Raw genomic sequence first — 4,377 nt, forward strand, 5'->3', positions numbered from 1 at the left:
ATTCACAAAAACATGCAGAAACAGATTTTGCTGGTTAGGTCTTTCTGTGTTACAAGTGACAAACACCCATTTCAAATAGTTTAAGGCAAGCAAAAGAAAAACTTTCACTAATTATGAGACTCAGCTACAATAGGGTTAGTCTTTCTTTCCTGTCCTTTCCATTCCCTTTCTCTCTCTCTCTCTTTCGTTCCCTCTTAATCTTACATACCTGACTTGTCCTTACATTTCTGACTTCAAAAAATATTAGGAACAGCATTTTGCACATAAGAAATACTCAGTAAATATCTGCTGAACCGAATTTCGGCTAAACTCTCCAGCCCCACCTGCTAATCCTAACCTCTGGCGAAGGTGTCTTTCCTCCAGTGAATGCTTAAGCAGACTTAATAAGATTTGCGAATTTTCCCCAGGAACAAATACGCTGTGACATATTCTTGCTTACTTGCCTCAGTGAACACTCTGGCACAGAACCCAGTGTCCCTGTCCCATCTGCCTGAATGGCAGAAGACGGTGGGTAGTACTTCATCCTTACCCGGTTGAGGATGCGGAGCCAGGGTCTGCCTGACTGATGTCTCTGTTTGTGCCCAGTGCTGTTTCCTCCCATCTTCCTGCTACTGTAGCCCAGGAGGACTAACATCTCCAGCTACGGGTCCTGCCCTCTCTGTCTGCCGGCTCCCAGCTGAGGTTGGCCCCTGGGTGGTACTGCTGACAGAGCAAAGAGGAAGAGACGTCAGGGTGTGTGTCCTTCTTTCTCTGGGGAGACAGGGTGCCACGGCAGTTTCGAGCTCTCCAGCAGTCCTGAGACACTCCTGCAGGACAGCCTGCCGTGGCTGCACTTCTGCCTGGGGGCCTTCCAGCTCTGTCTCCTCTCTCTGTTTCTTGGGCCCAGGAGGGTAGCAGCTTCCAGATGCTGCTCGCTGGTTCTACAGCCCAAGCAGGTGGCAGTGTCCCATGTTCGCAGATCTCAGGGTTGCTCCATTGTCTCCCAGCTGGATTCCAGATGCTCCCACTGTTGGATTACATGTCTTCTGATTGAAGAATCATCACGGTTTCTTCTTTCCTGGTTGGTTTTGACTGAGACTACACTGTCAAAATGCCCCTGGTTATCTCTGGCGCTCTCGAGAGCTGCTGTCCTGCACAGGGTCATGGGAAGCCTTGTGCGTCATCTCCCTGTGGCCACCGAGCTGGCCTGCTGTTTTCTCTGTGACTAGGGCATTTGTGACTTGGCTGAGCATCGCTATACCCGCCCAAGAGCACCTGCTATCTACCCCAGCCTCGAGGGGAAGGGATGACTGATGCCTTACTGTTCTGTCCCGAGTGCAAGATGGCCCTCACAGCTTCCCACCGCAGGGCACAGTTTTGGATGCAACTTTTTTTTTTTTGAGTTAGAGTCTCACTCCGTCATCCTGACTGAAGTGCAGTGGCTTGCTTCCGGCCACCGCAGCCTCAACCTGCTGGGCTCCAGCGATCCTTCTGCCTCAGCCTTCCAAGTAGCCGGAACTACAGGTGCACGCTACTATGCCCCGCTGAGTTTTGATTTATTGTAGAGACAAGTTGCCCAGGTGGGTCTCAAACCCATGGGCTCAGGCAATCCACTCGCTTCGGCCTCCCAAAGTGCTGGGATTACAGGCTGAGCCACTGAGCCCGGCCTGGATGCAACTTCTTATAGGGATGTGGAGAGGGTCTGGGGATGGCAGACAGGAAGGACACAGCAGAGAGTAACTTCAAACTGCCCAACGTGGCTATGCTCAGAGCTCAATTTTATCCATTTCACTGTTTATTTATTGAATACTGACTGTGTGCTGAGGGCTTGCCTACGTGTGGAGATTACAGTAATTCATTCAGACAATGAATATGACAACACACCAGAAAACAGATACTTTCTGATAGTGGCAATAGTTCTGAAGAAACGAAGCCAGAGGAGTGAGAAGGAGAGAGACTTGGGGACTGGGCTGCAGGGGGCCAGCCCCTGCAGAGAGATTTAGAGGGTCCCTGGAAGGTGTGGTGGCGTTGGCGATTATTCTGGCGAAATAAAGAGAAAGAAAGAGAGAGACAGGGGGAGAAAGAAAGAAACTGGATGCTGTCTAGTGCAGAAGCCGTTTATTGGAAGTTACAGCATGCATTTATTCCCAAATTTTACACAGACAGTCTCATAAGTCTTTCACGTGAACACAAAGCCAGGTGCAGGAGGGGTGCCCCCCCACCAGGTGTTTCCTGGAGTAAGAGGAAGGGCAATCCCAATTAAATCACAAGACATTTACATGAACATAGAGCCAGGTGGATGAGGGGCGTCCCCCACCTACCAGGTGTTTCCCCTAGGAAGGAGGATCCCCAAACTATCTCACTGTTCCTCATGCTTGGTTAATATTCCTCAAAAGCAATATAACAATTCTAATATCATAATATTCTAATAGTCAATAACTTTTAAAACTTATGCATACACAACACCTAATGACCAACCTAAATCCCAATTCCTCTCTATTTTACGCTAATTCTACCTACACTATAGAAACTCTCAACCATAGCCCAAACCAGTTCCTAAAAAATGTGGCCCAGTCAAAAGATTATGCTGGGCCGTTTCTGGAACAATTGATTACAATCTCTTAACAAAATGGCTGTTCTAAACCCAAATATGAGCTGTAAATTGTATTAAAGCCAAAACCGCAAATGTAGAAAATGGAAACAATGAAATTTCTAAAGTTAGCTGTATTCTTATTAAACCTCAAAATATCATGTTTGATCACGCTTGAACTGACATAATTCACTGACGTAGCAATACTTTCTATGAATAAAATAAATACAATTTCTATAATAAGTAGAAAAAACCCTATACTAACTGTAGCTAAAAACCAGTTTAAAAAAAAGCAACCTAGTCCAAAGTATGCGCTGGGCCCTTAGGAATGTGGCCCAGCCCAAAGTTCGTGCTGGGCCGTTTCTAGTAACTCTAGATATTTATCTATATTTTTAAGGTTGAATCAGCACTTTGTATGTATATACTAATTCTACAAATATACTTTTAAATCTTAAAAGAAGCTTGTACCATATTAAAGGCTCTCAAAGGTGACCTGAGTTTGACTTATGTTAAGTTTAAAGCCGAAACCACAGTCTGTGAGAAACAGGAACAATGGACTCCTAAAGTAAGCCATGCCTGTTGTACTCTCAGAACTTCATGCTTAGATCATCAAAGTGCCTGCTAGTGGGACATGCCAAACAGCAAAGAAGGGAAGAGGGAATGGGCCATCACCTCCTGAACTCATCCTAGTGGTCTCAGAGTCTGCAGCCCGCCTGGATCCCTAATGCTCAGGCAGGCCTCCACAGCCAGCTCCCACCACTGGGGAGCTGATTTGATGAGAGGGATACAGGGACAAAGAGCTCACTGGGAAGGTGACACTGGAGACAAAAGCCAGAAAAAAAGAGGCCCTGGGACACTGAGAAGCCTCTGATCGGTAGGTGCGAGTCCTGGTACAACTCACATCCTGGAAACCTGACAAGGACATAATCTCATTGTCGCAGGGGCCGGGGGTATGTCTCAGGGGATCCCATCTGGAGTGGGACCCTCTGCTTGGGAGGTGAGACCTGGAAGAAGTGACCCAGAGCAGCACGAGGGCCCCGGCCGGGGGGAGCCAGGCCCTGGAGTACAGGGCAGCGAGTGTCCCCAGAACACGGACTGGTTGTTGAGAAAGACCCAGTGCCATGGACTGAATGTTCATGTCCACCCCAACCCCACTCATACATTGCAATCCTAACCCCCACGGTGATATTGGAGATGGGGACTTTGGGAGCGATATTGAGGGTGGGGACTCTGGAAGTGATTAGATCATGAGGGTAGAGCCCTCATCAATGAGATTGGTGCCTGCATTTTCTCATTTAGTATTGCTCTAGAGGAATGCCTGAGGCTGAGTAATGTATAAAGAGATTCCTTCTGCTCACAGTTCCGCTGTCTGGAAGGTTCAAGACTGGGCATCTGGTGAGGGCTTCAGGGAGCTCCCACTCATGGCAGAAGGTGAAGGGGAGCCAGTGTGTGCAGAGATCGCGGTGAGAGAGAAGCAGAGAGAGGGAGGGAGGTGCCAGGCGCTGGTCAGCAACCTAACCAGAACCTCCTGTGGGAACGAATAGAGAGAAAACTCACTTATCTTCCCCACCGCCCCGGGAGAATATTAATCTTTTCACAAAGAATCCACTCTCATGACCCAAACACCTTCCACTAGGCCCCATCTCTAACATTGGGGATAAAGTTTCAATGCAAGCTATAGCCGACCTTTAATAAAAGAGGCCCTAGAGAAGGCAAGTCCAACCCACGGCCCAAGAGCTGCATGTGGCCCAGATTGGCTAAGAACGTGGCCCCACAAAATCTTTTAACATTGTGTGTGTTTTAGTGTT

Source organism: Carlito syrichta, unplaced genomic scaffold, assembly GCF_000164805.1.
Source record: "Carlito syrichta isolate Samal-C Ts95f unplaced genomic scaffold, Tarsius_syrichta-2.0.1 Scaffold304147, whole genome shotgun sequence".
Lineage (NCBI taxonomy): Eukaryota > Metazoa > Chordata > Mammalia > Primates > Tarsiidae > Carlito > Carlito syrichta.